Source organism: Macaca nemestrina, chromosome 17 (genome assembly GCF_043159975.1).
Source record: "Macaca nemestrina isolate mMacNem1 chromosome 17, mMacNem.hap1, whole genome shotgun sequence".
Classification (NCBI taxonomy): Eukaryota; Metazoa; Chordata; class Mammalia; order Primates; family Cercopithecidae; genus Macaca; species Macaca nemestrina.
The window spans coordinates 82,739,036-82,761,146 of NC_092141.1; the positions used below are offsets into that span (position 1 = coordinate 82,739,036).

The following is a 22,111-nucleotide window of genomic DNA, read 5'->3' on the forward strand; positions in this document are numbered from 1 at the left end:
AGATGAGGAAATCCATCCTTACCTACTCAGAGAAAGGTAAGGGGATAATGGGCCTTTAGCCTTAATTATAGTGCTTTAATTTTTCAAAAGGACAATGGTGTTCATGTATTGCCTTGTACGTAGATTTTTGAAACAAGTGCACAGCAGATGTAAACAGGGTCTATTTCACTGTGAAACCTCAATTGAAAGTCTTTTACCTGTTTGGACCAGCCATTTCATTCAATTATTTATTGAGGATCTGAGTTTCTAGCAACATACGATGAGACAAGATTCTTCCTGTCTCTGCTCTGAGTCTTCCTTCAGCTCACTCTAAAGGATCCAGAAAGTCCAAAGTTCAACACCCATCACTTATCAGCTGTGGGACCAATTTACTCATATTTTTAAGCTTCACTTTTTCTGATTCATAATAGCACCTGTCACATAAGGGTTCTTGAGAGATTCAATGAGAAAACAGAGGTAAAGAGTTTGGCATAGGGTTTAATAAGCAAGAGCTGAGATTCATATTTTATTATAATTATTGTTATTATTACCATATTTTATTGATTCTAAGACAGTGTTTTCCTGTTTTAGTATTCCAGAAATTGGACATATTTTACAATCAATGTCGTAATTTATTTGGCAGGTTTTTTTTCTTTCTTGGTATATAAAATAGTGGTGCACCTTGCAGTTGGTGGCGTCTTAGATTCTATGAAATATGGTGATAGCATCTCTCTCTCTCAGCCTTCTTGTGAATTCTTGTCAATATTTAACCAACATCGGAAACAGGGAAAGAGCTAATCCTCCTACCAGCCTAGGGAGAAAGAAAAAGCAGGAATGATTTAATTAAACCATCATTGTTGATAACCCAACAATAAAATGTTCCACCTGGCACAGCTGTCACTTTGGGGAAGGCCCAGCCACGAGTAGCTCTTTGGATACCACCCTCTGCCCACTTGCTGCTGTGCTACTTCCTCCCTGCATGGCCAATGCTGGTCCCTGCTCTTCGGCCAGGCTCTTCTATCCACCTCTTGACTTCCCGCATCTGGCTTTCCTCCGCAGCAATGGCAAGTATCCTTCAGTTTCTTCCTTACCCCTTGCCTCTGTTCCCCCATGACATGGTCATCTGAAAGTTCCTGATGGGCATTCACCCATCAGGAACCTTTTTGGTGTGTAAATGGGTAGCAAGCCACATTAAAGTATCAAGCCACAAAAGCCAAACTTGGCTAACTTGTGCAGAAAGAGATTGCTTCAGAAAGAAAGCAGGAGTGCTCACAGAATGGACATGGCGGGTGGTGAACCAGTCTGGGAAAATGAACAGGAACCAAAGGAAGTCTTGCAATGAAAATGAAGTGGCCAGGGTGCGACTGCTGGTGGGCCCTGCTTCCATCTGAGCCCCAGGACTCTCAGCCATGCTGTGGCAGCGACTCACCCAGCTCACCCCATAACTCCGTGTCACTCCTTCCATACTCAAGGCTGGCTCAGAGTGTTGAATTGATTGACCCAGCTGTGTGTCCTCAACCTATTTGTCGCGGCAGAATGGGAATGTTGGGCCCCTTTAAGTACCTTCCTTCTGCCGTTCACGTTCACCAGGCATCACAATGGGAAAACCTGGCCACTTAGGAAGGGACTAGACACGTGCTGGACAGATAAACAACAGCAAATGTTCACTGAATGTGTTTTTATGAATGTTCATCTTTTCAATACTAGAGGTTGATTTATAAGACCAACACTCAGAAATGTTTCCTGTTTGAGCAAAATAACGTGTGCACACGGACATATACTGTAGAATAATAGACACTGGAAGCTCAGAGGGCGGGAGGACAAAGGGGGTGAGGGATGAGAAATTATTTAATGGGTACGATGTATAGTATTCAGGACGATGGTTACACTAAAAGCACAGACTTTACCACTAAGCAATATATTCGTGTAACAAGACTGCACTTGTACCCCCTACATTTATAAAGAAAGAAAGAAAGGTTTTCTGTTTGGTATTTTGTCTGAAATTTGGGCAAGCAGAGACTTCCTTAGGCTCAGTGGGCTAAGGAGCCAAGTCAGTCCGTGAGCAGGGCTAACAGAAAAATTAATCCTGTGCGCCACCCCCCCACCCCCACCAGCTATCCTTTCTTACAAAGTAGAAGCTATAACAGTTTATAACATTTTATTAAAGCAAAAAAGATTCTAGAATTATGAATTACTGTCACTAGTGGTAGTTAATTAAAGCAATATTTAAAGAAATAAAGATATCTGTGTACTTTTTAAACGAATGCTTGACTCATCAATCAGAGTTAAAGCTAGTGGTTCTCAGAAAGGCAGAGTCAACCCAGAACGTGTCAGAAATGCAAATTCTCGGGACCTCCAGAAACCTGCTGCCTCCTCAGACACTCTAGGGTGGAGCCCAGCAGTTGCTCGAACAAGCCCTCCAGGTGAATTTGATTCATGCTGAAGTCAGAGAACTGCTGGTTTAATCTTAACCTTGACTACATGTGAGAATCACCTGGGGAGCTTTTAAAATATTCAATGCTGAGGCCCCACCCCAAACCAATTACATCTGCCTGGTAAGGGAAGGGGCTCAAAAAACAAAGCTTCCTAGGTGGTTCGAATGTGCAGACAGGGTTAAGGGACTCAGATATAACCTGTGGTTATACAGAACATGTTTGTAACTCATGCAAACCTTTTACCACCCTTTGAGAGTAGGTTCTTATCTCTACTACCTTGAGATTTCGGAAATGGTCACTTTCCTGCTAAACTATTCATCTCAGTAAAGAAAAACTCACCCCTTCCTCGTAGTCTCCATCCAGGGACAACAGTGGCTATCATCAAGAGCAGAAAGCCCTGCTGAACATACTTCCCAGTACAGAATTCATCTTTTCGTTCTCTAAAGAAGGTTTTTCACGGCCCACCTTGGTAACATGCTCTCTCCACCGCCCACCTAAATCGGTGGGCATCAGAAAGCGTCGGTATTGCTTAGGTGAAAAGCAGCTGTTACTGTTTCAAACAAGATTTGGAAAGGCAAAGGGAGGGATAGAGAGCGATTTGACAAAGGATACAAAATTACAAGTAGATAGGAGGAGTGAGTTCTAGTACTCTAGAGCAGCGGTCCCCGGCCTTTTTGGCACCAGGGACGGGTTTCATGGAAGATAATTTTTCCACGGACTGGAGTGGGGATGGGGATGGTTTGGGGATGATTCAAGTGCATTACATTTACCATTAGATTCTTCTAAGGAGCGCGTAAACTAGATCCTTCACATGCGCAGTTCACAGTAGGGTTTGTGCTGCTATGAGAATCTAATACCGCTGCTGAACTGACAGGAGGCAGAGCTCAGGCGGTAACGCTCGCTTGTCCACCACCCATCTCCTGTGGGCGGCCTGGTCCTAACAGGCCATGGACCACTGGGACCCCTGTTCTATAGCACCATAGGATGACTACAGTTAATAATAATATATAGTTTCAAATAGCTAGAAGGAGAATATTGAATGTTCCCAGCACAAACATAATAAACGTTTGAGATGATGGATACGCTAATTACCTTGATCTGATCACCATACATTATCTGTATAGACACATCACTGTGTACCCCATGAATATGTCCAATTACTTGTCAATTAAAAAGATAAAATAAATTGGCTTTTTAAAAACTAAATCAGGATTCTTCCCCATCTCTCAGTTCAGCTTTGTTTGCCTCTTGGCTTCCTGTTCTTCTCTTGCAAATGAGCTCTTTTCGCTTGCTGGGGAATATGGTCGTGAGGATCACCTCACATTCCAGAAGACCCAAAAGAAAACAGGCTGTTTCTCACAAGCCTCAGTATGGGAAAATTCAGAGAAGCCTTCTGACAACTCAGCTGGGCCTCTTGGATAGAGAGCCAGTTCGAGGTCACTCAGATGCTAGAGCCAGGGAGTGAGGTCCATGACCAGCAGTGAGCCAGTTTTCATATTTGGGTCAATACATGTGTTTTCTTTTCCTTTCTTTTTTAGGGATGGGGTCTCACTATGTTGCCCAGGCTGGAGTGCAGTGACTATTCACAAGAACGGCAATACATATGTGTTCTGATACAGACTCCCGTCTTTATAAGGGTCGAATGAATCAGAGGATAGCTTTAATCTCAACACATAAAAGTAACATTCAAGAAGTACATTTTAACAGGACAATGAATATTTTCATCAATCATTATAGCACATTCAATCCAGAGGAGGCAACCAGAATGGAGAGGGGCTCAGTCTGGAGAATTATTGGAAACCAGGGTGTTTAACCCAGAAGAGAACAAAAGGCAGGGTCTGCTGGCTCTTGTTCCTATGCAGAGAGTTACTGGGTTATCTCATTCCACGTGGCTTCACAGGCGGAATTATTCCCTAACTGGCAAGAGGATAAAGTCCTAACTCCTTACCATGGAGTCCAAACCATATCTACTTTCCAGAGTCCTTTCTAATCTCATCCCTGCGTTCTGAAGGATGCCAGCATCAAAGAAAAACAGCATCAGGCCAGATACAGTAGCTCACGCCTGTAATCCCAGACCTTTGGGAGACTGAGTCAGGAACATCACTTGAGCCTAGGAGTTTAAGACCAGTCTGGGCAACACAAGGGGAGAATAGAAACCCAGTCTCTACAACAACAACAACAACAAAAAATTACAAATTAATTGGGCATGATGGCATAGCACCTGTGGTCCCAGCTACTCAGGAGGCTGAGTTGGGAGAATTTTTGGAGCCTAGGAGGTTGAGGCGAGGATTGCACCACTGCACTCCAGCCTGGGTGACAGAGTGAGACCATGTCTCAAAAAAAAAAAAAAAAAAAAAAAAAGAAGGGAAAAAAAAAGAGTACCAGATACTTGTTAAATGGCACTTGTTAAAAATCAGGGGCTGGGGTCACCTTTAAGAACATGCCCTAGTGCAGATGGAAGCCAAGCTAAAGACAATCAAGTTTCTTAGCATAGTTTTGGCAAGGCCCTTGTGCCATGCAAGAGTTCATAGTTCTTTTTTTCTTTTTTCTTTTTTTAAAGTAATTCTCCTGCCTCAGCCTCCCGAATAGCTGGGATTACAGGCATGCACCACCACACCTGGCTAATTTTTTATATTTTTGGTAGAGACAGGGTTTCACCATGTTGTCCAGGCTGGTCTCAAACTCCTGACCTCAAGTGATGTGTCCATCTCAGCCTCCCAAAGTGCTGGGATTATAAGCGTGAGCCACTGTGCCCAGCCAGGAATTCATAGTTCAAACTAGGCACAGCCAAAGAGGGGAACCAGGGGAGAGGAGGAGAGGGCCCCGCTTTGTCATCTTTCCTGGGATGCCCCCAATGTCTAACGAGGTGATTGGTATTAATATCTGTTGAGTGGGCAAATGAATGCATACATGCAAGAGACCACAGAACACTGTGGCCTCTCATTGCCTCGTGGGCCTTCCTGCCGGAGGCTAGATTTAAACAGTCTGGGCAAATGGGTCCAAGTGTTGACAGTGGGTCTGTACAGTGGTTAAATGCGGCCAGAAGACATTGTGGCAAGAACATAAGTTAGAAGGTTTCAGTCCCTGCTGCGCCCTACATGTGCAACTGTGGACAAATTGATCAACCTCACTACGCTTGTGTTTTTTCAACTCGAAAATGAGAATAATAATAATGTTGAACGATTTGGGCTGAAAGAGGAATAAATGAGATTCCACACACTGGTACCTAGTTAGTCTTCCACATGGTATGATGCTTAAGAAAACTTACTTCCTCTGTACCCAAATGGTTGTAATAATTTTATTCTGTTATATTCTCCAAATATGAGCTAATGGCCACGTGTTTTGGAGGACAGAGAGAATGTCTCAGTTGCATAATGTTCATTATAAGTAAAAACTCAATAAAGGCTCTACTTTCTGATGATGAGGGTTTCTGAGGTTGCTCTGGTCCTTGTGGCTGCATTAGATATCTGTCTTTCTTAATCTAAACACACGGGGCAGAGCTTTCTCCAAGAGAGACCCATGTGTCCCCTCCATCAGGATCACCTGAATATCAGAATGAAGCTGTTTTGCTTGACATTCAGATGGTCCTCAGACCCACTCCAGACACACCAAGTCAGAGTTCCTGCGAGTGGAGCCTGGAAATCTGAACATGAACTACCACCCTAAACTGATTCCTATGCACACTAAATTTGGGCTTGAAAAAATGTTTTTAACTGGAGCAAGAGTGTGCTTCCTCACCACCAGCCTCAAAGTCTACACAGACACCAAAGCCGGGCACCTCCCCTAAGGCCCCAGAATCAAAGGTCACATTTCTGAACAGTGGGAAGAATCAAATAAGAGGGCCCATCCTCCAAACACAGAACTACTGAAAGGCTGTTGTATCTTTTTGAGGCCACTCCTATCACATATCACCCCATGATCGACCCTCTCCTCCCTTGGGCCTCCCTCCCCTTAACCTTTGTAGCCTCCAATTCCCTACTTGCTAAAAGGTGACAAACACCAGGTTTTGATCTATGACCTTCTTGTCCAAAGTCCTGAGCAGGTACATTCTGCATGGTTGTTGACCACTCTACTTGCCAGGTAACAGGTGCTCCTGAAAAGCTAGTCCCTTTCCCTCCTCATAGCATTGAACAGAGGGGGAATTATAGTGCTTTTTGAGGGTGGATAGGTGATGACAGTGGGATAGGGTGATGCTGATAGATTCTTACCACTCAAGAATGGCATTTGACTAAGGAGACTGTTAAAAACGCAAAACCTGCTGGGCGCAGAGTCTCATGCCTGTAATCCTAGTATTATGGGATCTTTAGGGTATCGCTTTTCTGGCCAGAAACCTCTGTGGCTGGTGGTGCCTTTGCCTGAGTTATTGTCCTGTGTCCAGGAAGAATGAGGTACACAGAGAAGTGGAAGGTGAGCAAGATGAAGAGGAACTTTATTGTGTCTTACAACAGCTCAGAGGAGACTCGCAGTGGGTAGCTCTTCTCTGTCAGCAGGGTGTCCTGTTGAGTGTTCAGCTCTCAGCAGAGAGGAGGCCCTGGAGAGGGTAGCTCCTCTCTGCAACTGGTTGTCCCGATGTCTGCAGCTCTCAGTAGAAAGGGTAGCTCCTCTCTGCAGCTGGTTATCCCATTGTCTCTCTATCCTCTGGCTGAGCCCAGGTCTTGTATGGGCCTCAGAGGGGTGAAGTGCACGTGGATTGGTCCACGGGCAGGCCCAGGAGAAAGCACTATAATTCCCCCTCTATTCAACAGGACTGGCAGCCCGGCCCCCAGGCTTCAGGCCTGCTCTGGCCTGAAGGTAGGGCTTCAGTGGGGACCCACGCCTTTCCACCATGGATTCCATGGCCATCCATGGTGCTCAGGCTGTTGGCACCAAGGGGCACCTGCAGGCCAGCACCCAGCCACCTTCAACCCCCCTTCAACTTCCCCCACCCCCACATTCCTCGGTGCCCAACGTTTGGAGGGGGCCGACGCAGCAGGGGGCTGGCATGTCAGCACTTCCCCAAACCTGTGTATACCCAGCCAGGCTGTGACAATGCCCAGGCTTGGCCCCAAAACTTGCTCCAAGATCAGAGCAGGAACCTGGAGTGGGGAGAGCCAGGCAGTGGGAGCAGGAACCTCCAAGTCTGCAGGGGCAAGGGGGGCCTTCCCAGGCCCCCCAAGAGTGCAAGGATGCCTGGCTCTGCAACCCTGGTTTGGATGACTGCAGCTGTGCTCAGGGGCATGGGGATCCCGCCTGCTCCATGGAGTTTGAGGCCCAGATCCACAGCCATGACTTGGGCAGCTGCAGCCCTGCCCAGGAGGGTGGGGCTCTGGCCTACTCTCAGCTCCCAAGAGCACAGGGGTGCCTGAGTTGCAACTGTGGCTTGAGTGGCTGCAGTTTGCACCTTGGGAGCTCCCGCCCCACCAACTTGGAAGGGGCAGGGGTCCCACTTGTGCCCAGCTCCCACGAGCTCTGTGGAGCACAGCACTGAGCTGTGCCCCCATGCAGCCTGGGCAGGGGGCTCCAGGTCCTCACTGGGTCTGGGTCAACATCCAGGCAGGGGCGACGTTGCTGCAAATGCCCCCTGTGGCCGTGATGCTCAGGGGCAGCCTGGAGCTCTCCCTACCCAGCCCACAACCGGGCCTGGCCCCATCGCAGAGGTCCCAGGGTGGCAGGTTGCTGGGCAGGGCTGTTTGCTTCCTCCTTGTGTCCTCCCTGCAGCGGCCAGTGTGATGGCAGCTAGCAGCGGCACCAGACGGCCTGCCACTGCCATCACTAGGACTTTGGGAGGCCAAAGAGGGCAGATCACTTGAGCCCAAACAAGACCAGCCTGGGCAACATGATGAAACCCCATCTCTACAAAAATATACAAAAAGTTACGTGGGCATGGTGGCACACACCTGTAGTCACAGCTACTTGGGAGCCCACGAGGTTGAGGCTGCAGTGAGCCGTGATTGCTCCACTGCACTCCGGCCTGGGTGACAGAGCAAGGCTCTTGCTAAAAAATAAAAATAATAAAACAACAATTGCAAAACCCAGGATACCACAGACGTACTGATTCAGAATCTGCATCTAACAAGGTGCCCAGGTGACCCCCTAGTATGTGAGAGTCTGAGAAAGCGTGGCTTGGTGCTCAAATAATAGCTCTTTCTGCCTACTCCCTAGCTGACAGCTTGTAAAACAACTGCTTTTTCAGGAAGGAATAACCTGCTTAGGTCTTTAGGGACTCTGGAAGGAGTTGTAGGGTGAGACTATAATCAAGGAAAGTTCTAAGAATTATGGGCTTCAACCACATAGAGACAGGTTTAACCTCATCACGGTGGGTGTCGTGGACAGCCTTCCTCCACTGTCTCTTAACACAGTCCATACTTTTGAAGACCCGGGGATGCTGGAGCTCACTAGCATTACACCCACTCATTTTGATATTAGGGTTGTGGTGAGTCATCAAATCAGCCTGAACCAATTAAGACTGAACCGTTAAGATCCCTGCTGGCATCACCGCACATGGTCCTGGAAACAGAGGGACTGATCCAGTGAAACCCCACGTGGGGCAGCAACCCAGTGACGGGACATGGGATGTTTCCACAATGCCCCTTAAGTCAGCAGGGTACCCTCATTAGCATATGGCCGTTTTCAATGCCCAGCCAGCAGGTCGCGGCCATTCTATTTCCATTTACACCGCGGCAGCGTCCTAACTGCTGCTTTGCTGAATTAGCCCTGCAGGGCTCAAAGGAAGCGCTTCGCAGAGCTCCCGTTCAGATTAACGTGTAAAATTAAATTACGGAGGCCTGGGCTATCGCAAGGTCTAAAGCCATTTACTAAACCTGGGAGCTACAGAAGTCTTCCCTGAGACTCCTGTGTCTAGGGAGGCCAGGGCAGCCCTTTGATCATTAAGGGCTGAGAATATCTCAGCTTGCATATTAAGGTCAGGAAATTATCTTTCCACTTTCCCTACTAAATGGACAAAGTATTCATCTTGGGGCGAAAGAGCAATTCTGAAACTCCAAGAGAAGGCAAGGACCTCCAGAAGCCATTGGTCCAGGTCCCCATCTCTAAGTGGCATGATAGCTAAATCCAATAACCAGATAAAAATCAAAGGTACAAGGGAGGCAAAGCCCCTGTCCCCTAGGAACTCAAACATGAATAGAGCAATAGTCACAAGACACATAGATAAGTAAATGCAGTACAGTGAGTGAGCCAATAAAAGGAGAAGGTTCACTCAGCCCTTGGGAATATTCCAGGAAGTCTTCCCAAAGGAGGTGGCTCATCCTCAGGGTTTTGAAGAATAAAAAAGAGTTATTTTTACAAACAAAGGGGTGAGTGGCTGTGGGGAAGGATATTTCAGGCAGAAGAGTTCTGCTAGCTCTAAAATGTATAGGAGCAAAGCTTCTTCAGTCCAGTGTACCTGTCTGGAAGATTCTCTCCTGCTCAGCTCTATATGGAGTTGGAGAACTGGTCAGCATCTGTCCCCTGAAAACTTTAGATTGTCACCTCCTCAAGGGCATAGCTATGCCTCTTAGATTCCCAGCAGTATCAGAAGGAGACGCCGAGCTTATAAGAGAACTTTAATGCAGTGCTGGAGCCCTTAACACACAATTCCCAGGCCCCTGCCCTGCATGAACCAACTCTTGTCCAGGTTTCAAACTTGGACACACAATTGCCTTAACGCACAAGTCTCAGGCCCCTCCCCTGCGCGAGCCAACCCTTGCCCAGGTTTCAAACCTCAATTCCTTTTACCTACAGCGAAGTATGATTTTTTTTTCTCCATCACTTTAAACCAAATAGAATGAAGAGAGTGAGGTAGGATGAGTGGATTTACGGCCTCAAATGAATTTCAAGATGAATAAGAACAGTCGCAATTAAAATCAAATTTCTGAGAGAGGATTTGCTCTCTTTCAAGGAGAGAGCGGGCCTGGCCTTGCCCACAGCCACAGATGCTCCTTAATGGGGATTGAGATGCTAGGATGTGGGACTTGGGAGGAAACATCTGGGGAACACGGCACCTTTGAAGCTCATTTTGTCAAGGTTCTTTCACGGCAGTATCACCGGAGACCAAATAACATTTATAATTACTCACGAAAGCACGAGATGGTCGCCTCTTCTCAGGCGCACTCTTTGCTCTTCATTTCAATCTTATTTTTTTTTCTTTGAGACGGAGTCACTCTGTCGTCCAGGCTGGAGTACAGTGGTGCCATCTTGGCTCACTGCAACCTCCGCCTCCCAGGTTAAAGTGATTCTCCTCCCTCAGCCTCTCAAGTAGCCGGGATTATAGGCACCTGCCACCAAGCCCTGCTAATTGTGTTTAGTGGAGACAGGGTTTCGCCATCTTAGCCAGGCTTGTCTCCAACTCCCGACCTCAGGTGATCTGCCCACCTCGGCCTCCCAAAGTGCTGGGATTACAGGTGTGAGCCACCGCACCTGGCTCTTCACTTCAGTCTTATCTCCAGGCTGTGTCTGTCTCCTTGGGTGGGGAAAAGAAGCCAGTCAGCTATTTTTTCTGTGGCCCAGGTGAGGATAAATGAGGGTTCCAGGGGGTCAGGGATTTGCTCAGAGTTGGTTAGAAAAAAGCATAGTAGTTGCTGATACTGAGCACCTGCCAGGGGCTTTACACACTTTTTCTTTCATCTTGTGACTCCTGAGGTAGGTGTGGTTAGCTTTATTTTGTGGATGAGAAAACAGGCTCAGAAAGGTGATGAAACTGGCTTAGGGTCATATAGTGGGTGGGTGAAATTTAAACCTGGGTCTTCTGATCCCAAGCCTGGTGGTTTCCCATCTGCCCTCTTGATGGAGGAGTGTAAAGAGGAGGCCAGGAGGCATGCTCAGAAGCTGCGAAGGGGAGCTAGACTTGGCTCCATCAAGGAGTCCAGGTGTCTGGGATCCACCTGTCCACCTCCCTCCCAACCTTATGGAATATTCCTCAGAGTCTGTCCCCCCCCCCCCACCCAAATTTGGTAGGTTTTCTCTTCATTCAGAAGCTCTGGCCTTCTTCTTCAGCTATTTCCTTATTTTGGTGGTGTCCGAGTGAACCCAGGACAAGGCCTGCCAAGGAATTTTCTATGTCAGTCTGGAAGAAAAGCTCACCTCCTCCATCCCTTGCAGCAGGGGTTGCAGCTGGAGTCTGCAAAGCCAGGGCGATTCTGCCTTCCTCGTAAGGGACATCTGGATATGTCTGGACACATTTCTGATTGTCACATCTGAGAGGGTGGGTGCTAATGATGTCTAGTGGGTAGGTGCCAGGAGTGCTGCTAAACATCTGGCAAGGCCCGGGACAGCCCCCGCCACAAAGAATAATCCAGCTCAAAGTGTCACCACTGCTGTGGTTGAGAACCCTGCTGTGAAAAATGCCAGGAGGGAGGAGAAAGGAGCCCCTTAATTTCAGTGCCTTATGTCCATGGGACACGGACACCCCCAGGCAGAAGCAGCCACCTCACTTGGCAGGGCAGCACAGAATGAAAATGTTGTATTTCTTGTGAAAAATGATTTAAAATTTCAAGACAGCAACAGCAGACCATTAAACAAGGGCCTGTGGGACTGGCCGGGATGCCCACCCAGGAAGCTGGAAAGAGCTCTCTGCTGGCCCCTGGGGTCCCTTGGGTGCCCTGTCCTCGGTACTCAGGCTTGCAATCACTCTGATATACACGGCTCCTCCAAGAGCGTTCAGGTCAGAACACTGAGAGGGCAGTGTCTGCTGAGAATCTGAAGTGGCAGGCTTACCCTTCCTTCATGGAGGAAAAAAAAAAACCCTCACTTTTGACCATCAGGGAATAAAGGAGAAGGGCTCAGTGGACTGTCTGGGAGGCCCTGAGTCCTCCCCCTTCCTACCGCTTCTTGGGAGGGTCAATATGCCAGGAGGGTTTTCAAGCACACAGTAATTAAGAGGAGGAGCAGGAAGCTTGAGTCCCCCAGGCTGGTAGCCCCCAGGACTGAATCTGTGGTTTTCTGCTTCCTGTGACACTTTATCTGTAGAGGGCTGCTCTGGGAAAGAGGGGTGCACACGGGGCTCCATCCGAGGAACAGATCCTGGAGATGATCTTCTCTCCCTCCAGCTCCAGTTCTCACCCCAACTCTCCCACACCCCCTCAATAAGCAGCCTCCTGCCGTTTATTTCAATGATATTGCTTTTGTTTTGTTTCATTTTTCTTAAGCATTTTATTTTTATTTTTATTTTTGAGAGGGAGTCTTGCTCTGTCACCGAGGCTGGAGTGCAGTGGTGCGATTTTGGCTCACTGCAACTCTGCCTCCCAGGTTCAAGCAATTCTCCTGCCTCAGCCTTTGGAGTAGCTGAGATTACAGGCACCCGCCACCACACCTGGATAACTTTTGTATTTTAGTAGAGACAGGGTTTTGCCATGTTGGCCAGGCTGGTCTTGAACTCCTGGCTTCAAGTGATCTGCCTGCCTCGGCCTCCCAAAATGCTGGGATTACAGGTGTGAGCCACTGTGCCCAGCCTTAAACATTTTACGGTTAGATTATTCTTTGGGGTTGAGGGTGTTTTTGCAAACCATCTCACATGCCTTTGAGAAGATCCGGGGGAGGGCTGCAGGGGTGTGAGTGGTAGCCAAGGAGGACAGGAGTAGCCATGAGGGGCCCACCGTGAATCAGATCCTCTGTGGAAAAGAAGAGAACAGCCCTGCCACCTGCTCAGGCAGCCCCCACAGCAGATAGCTGTAGATTTCCAGAGCTTCAGCTTCCCTTGCAAGAGTGGAGGGGAAAAAAAGCAAGAGGAAGGCCCGGGGGTGGGGGCAACCCACCCACCAGACAATGATCACAGAGCAGCCACCATCAGCCACAACTCCTGCAGCTCAGGTCTAATAGTGATCACTGGTGCTGTAAACATTTAAGCACCTACTGCTTTCTGGTATGCATATGGGCATCAGCATGGTAAGTAGCAAAGAGCAGGGGTGGACCCTTGAACCAGACTCCAGCTCGAATTCCAACTCTGCCACTTACTGACTGTATAACTTTAATCTCTCTGTGACTTAGTTTCCTTGTGTATAAAATGTGGGACCTACCTCATCAGGGTCACTATCAATAGCTTAATTTTTATAAAGTGCTTAGAAAAGTATCTGACATGTGATAAGCACTAATGTAAATAGGTGTAAAAAAAATCATGCCTGTAATCCTAGCACTTTGGGAGACTGAGATGGGCGGATCACTTGAGGTCAGGAGTTCAAAATCTGCCTGGCCAACATGGAGAAACCCCATCTCTACTAAAAATAGAAAAACAATTGGCTGGGCATGATGTTGCACACCTGTAATCCCTGCTACTCAGGAGGCTGAGGCAGGAGAATTGCTTAAACCTGGGAGGCAGAGTTTGCGGTGAGCTATCACACCACTGCACTCCATCCTGGGCAACAGAGTGAGACTCTGACTCAAAAGAAAGAAAAAAATTAAATTACCAGATTTAATCCCCACAGTAACCCTAAGAAGTAGGTACTATTATCATCCACATTAATAGAGAGGACACTTGGAGCACAGAGAAGTTGAGACACAGGTCCAGAGTCACACAGCTGGCCTGAAGCAGAGCCTGGATTCAAATCCAAGCAGTCTGACTTTCTCTAGGACTGTGTCCCCTTCTGAGGGGAGGATGCAGCTTGAACACAGAGGTGCACACAGGTGTTGGGGTCAGGGGACTGTGTTCAGGTCCTGGCTTACCCATCAATTAGCTTGGGCTCCAATATCCTCCTCTGAAGTCAAGGAGGTTCCCCAGATGTCATAGATGACTCCCATGAGTGGCTTTTAGAGGCCAGGAGGCCTGGGTGTCTAGTCAGTGTCCTGGCCCCAGTCCTGGCCTCTGGGACAAGGGAATTGTGGATGGGGGAGCAGCTGCCCCCGAGCAGGGTGGATGGATGTGGCAGTTTCCAGCCCAGCTCACTGCACCTGCTGTCAGTTGTTATTGAATCACACAGCCAGGGCTGGGTGACAAGACAGCCACAGAAATGATCTGAAGTGGATTTAATCATTGCCCTGGTTCCTGCCAACTCTTATCCACTTAGGGGTTTTGCCTGTCTCTCTGGGACTTGACAGTCTGGACACTCAAGGTGATGAGCTGCCTAGAGCACCCAAGACCCAGACTCCGCCCAGGACTGTCCTCTCCTGGACCACCTGCCCCAAACTTCCATCCTCACCCTTCTCCACCTTCTATATGGGACCTGGGGTGACAGCCCAAGCTGGGAGCGCCAGCCTGGCCTCGTGTAGTTTAGACAAGTCCTTGAAGCTGGGCAGTTGGGGGAATGGGGAGGAGTCAGGGGCTCAGGCCCCCATGTTCCTGGCCCAGCACAGCCTCTCCTGCTCTTCCTCAGAGTGACTCAGGACAGAATCCCTGGGTGGCTCTGATGGTACTTGAAGTGACAGAGGGGAGGAGGAATCTGGAATGGAGACCCCAGCCCCATGCCCTTGAACTCAACCCAACACCAGCCCCCAGACGTGCTCACTCTTTGGCCTTCCAGGGCCAGCCCCAGGCTGGGCTGTCAGCGATGTGGGTGAGCAGGAGTGGTCCCCGTTCCTCACAGGGGCTTCTCTCTGTGTACACCTCACATCACTCCCCTACCTTGAGGCATAAACAAGCCCTGCAGCCCTGACTCCAGACCTGTCCAGAGAAAGTACCACCTACCTGGGCAGCTGATGCGGATGACAGGGAAGGAGAGAGAGAGCCCCTGCACCATGCCCTGAACTTCCCAAGGGACCTGCATCAGGCTCCCTGGGGGGCTGTATTGTTAAAATGCACAGATTCTTGGACCTCGACTCTGGACTTCCAGAAGCGAAATCTCTGCGGGGGTGGGGGAATTGGGCACTGATTCTAATGAAGTCCCCAGGGGAATCTCACCTGCTTTAGAGCAGAGGTTGCTACCCTGTTGCACATCAGAGTCTCATGGGAGATCTAAACGTATCCATTCCAGGGCCTCACCAAACAGACCAGTGTCTGGGCTGGGCATCAGGCATTCGTATTTTGTAAAACATGATTAAAATGTGCACCCAGGGTTGAGAACTGCTTCAGAATTTGCCGACCTCCAGCTGGGTCTGATCCAGGAAAAGAGGAAACAAGAGAGAGAGTGTCAGCTGGGGCCCTTCACTGGTGGGGCCAGGTGGGTGCGGGGAGAAAACATCCCCAAGATCCAGGCAACCCCCACCGCGGGCCAGGCAACCTCATTGCTGAAGGCTAGGAGGGACGCAGGCACCAGGGCCTTGGCATAAGGGAAGCCGGCTCTGCAGTCAGGCCCTGCCCTAGGGGCTGTTCAGATGCCCAGGAGAGCAAGCTTATGCAAATAAAGCAATTAGAGAACCATTTAAAAGAGTGAGGGAACTTGGGCCAGAAATGCCAGTAGAGCTTTCAAACGGGGTGAGTAACCTCATCCAGCCAAGAAAGGGGCTGAGAAAGAAGCTGGAGGTCGAGGTCTTTAGTCTAGGCTAGGGTAGGGGAGAGAGAACCCTTAAGAGGGTGGCAGGCATCCCTGCCCAAAGTCACCTTTGTTATTTGGGTAGCACTCTTGTTTGTCTTACTCAAGGGTGTTTAGATAAGAACAGGCTTGTGCATTTCAAAAAGGAGCCTGTTCTTCCTCATCTTTGTCGGTCTCAGTGGCCTTGCTTCTTCCTGTGCTGAGTAAACAGAAGACACGCCCTTGTTTCTCTGCTCCTCTGTTCCCCACAAAGACAACCTCCTCCCGTTCTGCTCTGGTCTTCTGCCTGTGGACTTTCAAGGGACCCTGCTCCTCCTTCATCCTTTCTCTCCTGCACGAATGAATCTTTTCCTGTGCACCTGCTCTTTGAAAAACCACTTCCTAACTTCCATCTCTCTTTCTTGGCTCTCCTTCATGGCATCGCTTCTTAAAAGGGTGGCCTACACTCACCGCCTCTCTCACTTTTGTACCTTCATTTTCATCATGGTAAAATATACATAGCATAATATTTACCATTTGAGCCCTTTTAAGGTGTACAATTCAGTGGCATTTACATTCAAAACATTGTGCAACCATCCTGACGATCTATTTCCAGGGCTGCTTTTTTTTTTTTTTTTTTTAATCATCCCAAACAAATTCTGGAACTGTGAGATAATAATGTCCCATTCTTTTCTCCTCCCAGTTCCTGGTAACCTCCATTCTTTCTGTCTCTATGAATTTGCCTATTGTAGAAACCTCATGTAAGTGACATCATTCCATATGTGGCCTTTGTGTCTGGCTTATTTCACTTAACATCATGTTGCAGCAAGGTTCATTTCATTTCTTTTTATGGCTGAATAATATTCCCTTGTGCGGATGGACGGCAGGTGTTGACCTATTCATCCGTTGTCTATTCGGCCTCCACAATCCACTGTTTTCATCCCTTCTTGCTGTCTCTCTTTCTGTGGCCCTGGCCTAAGTCACCATTTTCTTCCACCAGAGTGCTCAGTGGCCTCCTCTGAGCCTTCACTCCTTTTTTTTTTCTTTTAAACAGCATTATTGAAATGGAATTCATGTATTATATAATTCTGCCACTTAAAGTGTATAATTCAGGCTGCTCTGTCTATAGAGTGGCCATTCTTTTGTTTCTTTACTTCTCTAATAAGCTTGCTTTCACTTTAAAAGAAAGTATCCAATTCAATGGTTGCTAGTATATTCCATGTAGATGCAGTCGTCACTATGGTCCATTTTACAGCACTTGTATCACCTCAAAAAGAAGCTCTGTCCCCTTCAGCTATCTCCCCTCCCCAGCGCTCACCCCTGCAGCCATAAGCAACTAGTAATCTACTTTCTGTCTCTAGAGATTTGCCTCCTCTGGGCATTTTGTCTAAATGGAATCATACAATCCGTGGTCTTTTGTGAATGGCTTCCTTCACTTATCATGATGGTTCCAGGGTTCATTCATGTTGTCCTATCGGCACTTCATTCCTTTTTATGGTCAAATACTACCTCATTGTATGGATTCATTGGTGGACATTTATGTAGTTTCTATGTTTGGGCTATTATAAATAATGCTGCTTTAAACATTTTGTACAGGTTTCTGTATGAACATATGTTTTCGTTTCTCGTGGGTCTACACAGAGGAGTGGAACTGTGGGTCACGCGGGGACTCTGTGTAATCGTTTGAGGACCTGCCAGCCACAGTGGCTGTCCTGCCTCCTCTCTTGCCTCTTTCAGAACTCCTCTTCACAGAGCAGCTGATGCGATCTTTCAAAAATGAACTTTAGATCATGTTTCGTCTTTCTTGTAAAATCCTTCAATGACTTCCCAATGTTCTTAGAATAAAACGAACATCAACATCATGGCCTACAGGACCCTATGGCTGGGCACCAACCTCTTCTGGGATCATCCCCACCTGCCTGTGGGGCTCCCACTCCTTTGGGTATCCTGGTCGCTGCTCCAGTAGTCCTAGCAACTTTCTTGTGAAGGCATCTGCACTGCCTCCTCCCTCTACTGTAACACTCTTCGCTCTTGCATCAGCCTCCTGTGGACGCTGTAACCAATGCCATCAACTGGGTGCCTTCAAACAACAGAAATGGCTTCTCTCATCATTGTGGAGGCCCAACTCTGAAGTCAAGGTCTTGCCAGGGGCCTGCTCCCTCTGAAGGCTGTGGGAGAGCATCCTCCTTGCCTCTTCCAGATGCAGGTGGTCACCACCAATCCTCCGGGTTCCCTGGCTTGTAGCTGCATTGCTGCAGCCTCTGCTACTGTCGTCACATAGCCATCTCCCTCTGTGTGTCTGTGCTTTCACTGTCTTCCCTCTGTGCATAGCTGTGTTTCTTCTCCCCTTCATGTGAGGACACAAATCATATTGGGTTAAGGGCCCACCCCACTCTAGTATGACCTCACATTAACTAACTACATCTACAATGATCCTATTTGCACATAAGATCATATTCTGGCAGGGCATGGTGGCACATGCCTGTAATCCTTGCGCTTTGGGAGGTCAAGATGGGAAGATTGCTTGAGGCCAGGATTCAAGACCAGCCTGGGCAACACACTAAGACCCTGATTCTTAAAACAAAACAAAACAAAAGCCAAATCATATTCTGAGGTTCCTGGAGAAAACATGAATGGGCAGGTGACACTATTCAGTATAGCACAATTTCTTATGTCCCAGCTCAGATTTCAATTCCTTCTCACCCACTATCCCCACCCCAGCTCCCCTTCTCCCAGGGCACCTTTCTAGTTTCTTTTTGGCACCTTCGCAAGCTGTAAGTAGGTGGTGGTGGTGGTTATTCATCCATTTCCCCTACTGTGTGAAAGCTCCCTGAAGGCTGCTTCTTGTCTATCAAGCTCATCACTCTGCCACTGTGATCCACTGCCTGACGCAGGGTGACTCTTCAGGAATGTGGAAGGAGCAGGGAAGATCCTGGTCCTGCAAGAGGAAGCCTGGACGCAAGGTGTGCAGGGGACCCGAGCAGTCCACCAACACATGCTGTGGCGTGTATCAGCACTTCCTTCCTTTACATGGACAAATGCAATCCCATTATACAGACACACACACTCCGTTTACCCATTCGCCAGCTGATGGACATTTGCATCATTTCCATCTTTTAAAATGAACATATAGTTGTATATATTTATGGGGTAGAGTCTGATGTGTCCACACATGTATAGCTTGTGTAAGGATCAAATCAGGGTAATTAGCAAATTCATCACCTCCAATACTTGTCATGTCTTTGTGGTGAGCACATTCCAAGTCCTCTCTTCCAGCTATTTTGAAATATGCCATACATTAGTATTAAAAATAGCCACCCTTCTGTGCCAGAGAAGAGCAGAATGTTTTCCTCCCATCTAACTGTACGTTGTTTTCATCATGGTGTCCACTATGAGGCCTTGGTCTTTGGCGTACCAGTCACTGAGTGCTCAGTGGGCGACTCCAGCCCATCTCAACAACTTTGGTGACAGTGTCAGCTCTCAAGGGCAGGATTCAGTCATCCAACCCACTTTGCACCTCCAAGCATCGATGCCAGCTGGGTATTCAGAAAACGTGCTGAAAACTTTATGGAAGCTACAGCCCGACACCCAAGAGAGAAACCCCTGTCTTTGAGGTGCCTGTGGAATGAGAATGACCTTCCTCTGTCAAACTTCCTTTCCAGCATGACGTTTTAGTCAACCCAAAGGTGTATTCCTTCCTGCGCACTGGGGGTGGACTTGCTTCTGGGGAGGGTGTCTGGGGTCAGGTCATCCCAGGCCACTAGGACCTAAGGCGTTGAAGACCCTAGAGGATTACTGCTGTACCCAGTGCATTGACGGCCCCAGTCTCCTGGCCGTCTGCCTTCTGCAGCCTCTGCTGGGATGAAGGCGATTTGGCTGGATGTGGTGAGGAATCTGTACAGGGAAGAGAGGCTGTTGCAGAGGAGGCAGCTGTAGGAGCGTCAGCACCCAGGAACGCACTCTCTGGAGCCTGGTGCAGAAATAGCACCCACCGCGTGTGGTGAGTGTCTGGTGTCTGGCATTCTGTGGTGCTCTTCGGTTTTAAGACACCTGCCAGGAACAAAGTGGGGACTGGTAAACCAAGGTGCAAGATTGCAAAAGAGGCTCTACTTCCCCCTGCCTTCCTGTATTCTCATCCTTTGCAATGTGACTTTGCATCTTCCCCCATCAAGAGCTGGAATCTATTTCCCTCCCGTACTAGCTTCCTAGGGCTGCTGTAGCAAGTTGCCATAAAGCAGGTGGCTGAAACAACAGAATAAGTCCAAAGTAAAGTTTTTGGCAGGGCCATGCTCTCTCTGAAGGCTCTAGGGGAGAATCCACTCCAGGTCTCTCTCCTGGTGTCAATCCTTGGCCTTCCTTGGCTTGCAGCTCCATTGCTCCAATCTCTGCCTCTGACTTTGTGTGTCTTTCTCACTGTGTCTCTCTGTCTCTGTGTCTTCTTCTCTTCTTACAAGGATGCCAGTCATTGGATTTGTGGCCCACTCTAAATCTAGGATGTTTGCACCTGGAGATCCCTAATTTAATTACATCTGCAAAGACCCTATTTCCAAGGAAAGTCACATTCTGAGGTTCCGGATGGACATGCATTTTTGGGGAACACTGTTCAAACTACTACACCACCCCTTGAATCTGAACTGGCCATTTGTCTTGCTTTGGCCAACAGAAGCTGGTAGAAGTGACAATGTGTCCACTCGAAGGTCATGAAGCCTCCACTCTTGACCGCAAAACCCTGAGACCACCTGTGAATAAGCCTGAACTAGCCCATGGCCCAGCTGGGCCAACCAGCCTCCAGCCTACCCAGCAGTCGTGCAGATGAATGTAGCCGACCTAGTGAAGCTCAGTAGAACATCTCAGACCAGCCGAGCCCACTGTAAATTGGCAACCCACAGAATCAAGGCTGAGTATACGGTTGTTGTTTGAGGCCACACCAAGTCTGGGGTTATTTGTTACACAGCAGTAGATGACTGATTCACAAGGTGTTACTGGTTTAGGGCAAATGGGAGAAAATGAGTGCCATTTCTGGGCGCTGCCCACATAAAAACCAAAGGCTTGCCAGGGTGCAGTGGCTCACACCTGTAATCCCAGCACTTTGGGAGGCTGAGGTGGGAGGATCACGAGGTCAGGAATTCAAGACCAGCCTGGCCAACACGGTGAGACCCTGTCTCTACTAAATATACAAACATTAGCTGGGCATGGTGGTGCGCCTGTAATCCCAGCTATTTGGGAGACTGAGTCAGAAGAAGTTTGAACCTGGGAAATGAGGGTTGCGGTGATCTGAGATAGTGCAATTGCACTCCAGCCTGGGTGACAGGGCGAGACTCCACCTCAAAAAAATAAAATAAATTAAATAAATAAATTAAATTAAATTAAAAACTAAAGGCTTGGATCTAAACCATCTACTAGTGGCAGGAAGTCTAGGCATCTTATGAACCACCCTCAGGATCAAACAAAGCTACTGGCCGGGCTCAGTGGTTCACATCTGTAATCCCAGCACTTTTGGAGGCCCAGGTGGGTGGATCACGACGTCAGGAGTTCAAGATGAGCCTGGCCAAGACGGTGAAACCCCATCTCTACTAAAAATACAAGAAATTAGCCGGGCACGGTGGTAGGCGCCTGTAATCCCAGCTACTTGGGAGGCTGAGACAGGAGAATCACTTGAACCCAGGGGGCGGAGGTTGCAGTGAGCCAAGATGGTGCCAATGCACTCAAGCCTGGGTGACAGAGTGAGACTCCATCTCTAAAATAACAATAATAATAATAAAGCTACTGAATCCCTTCACCAGTGGAGACACCCTCATGCACCTCTTGGCATCTCTCTACAGTCCTCTTAATGTACAGCCACGCACACAGTGGTGCCTAAAAAAGGAGTGCAGGTGGTGGTGGAGAACATGGCAGAAGCCAGGTTCATAGCCCATTAGATTCATGAAAAAAAAATGAGTAATTTTCAGCTTCTTCCGCTCACTGCCTCTCCATCTTCTGGAGCATGACAAGAGGCATATTCCTCCTGTGCCTCGCAGTCACGTGGAAGCAGAGAAGCTGCCAGTTTGAAATCCCAGAGATGGGACCCCCCACCTGGCCAGGGCCACTGATTAAGTGCCCGAGAGCCAGCCATCAGCAGGGGCCTCAAAAATGCTGGCTGAAATTAATCACTTGCCTTGCAAGGGTATTTATTTTCTCCTTTATACCTGGAGAGAAATGGGCCGTGAACTGGAAATTTCCAGAGCAGTAGGCTGAACTTTTTGTCTGGATGGCAACAACTTTCTTTTAAAGTGCAACCATTTGCTCAGTTCAATTTCACCATTAAAGGACAATGGCCAATTTTCTGTGGACCTGGGATGTCGGTTT

General features: G+C 48.3%; 2 long non-coding RNA genes across 4 annotated transcripts in view; both read right to left on the minus strand.

Annotated features, from left to right (window-relative positions):
* LOC105469106 (uncharacterized) overlaps window positions 1–22,111 on the minus strand; it is a 195,125-nt gene that overhangs the window by 54,373 nt on the left and 118,641 nt on the right. The window lies entirely within an intron of this gene.
* Window positions 591–19,822, minus strand: LOC105469107 (uncharacterized). Of its 2 annotated transcripts, XR_011616000.1 has the most exons (4): window positions 16,301–19,822; window positions 15,856–15,986; window positions 15,217–15,410; window positions 591–790 (listed from the first exon to the last, which is right to left on the minus strand). It is a non-coding gene; the product is annotated as an uncharacterized lncRNA (long non-coding RNA). The 2 variants fall into 2 exon arrangements; XR_011615999.1 differs by having other exon boundaries at window positions 15,856–19,822.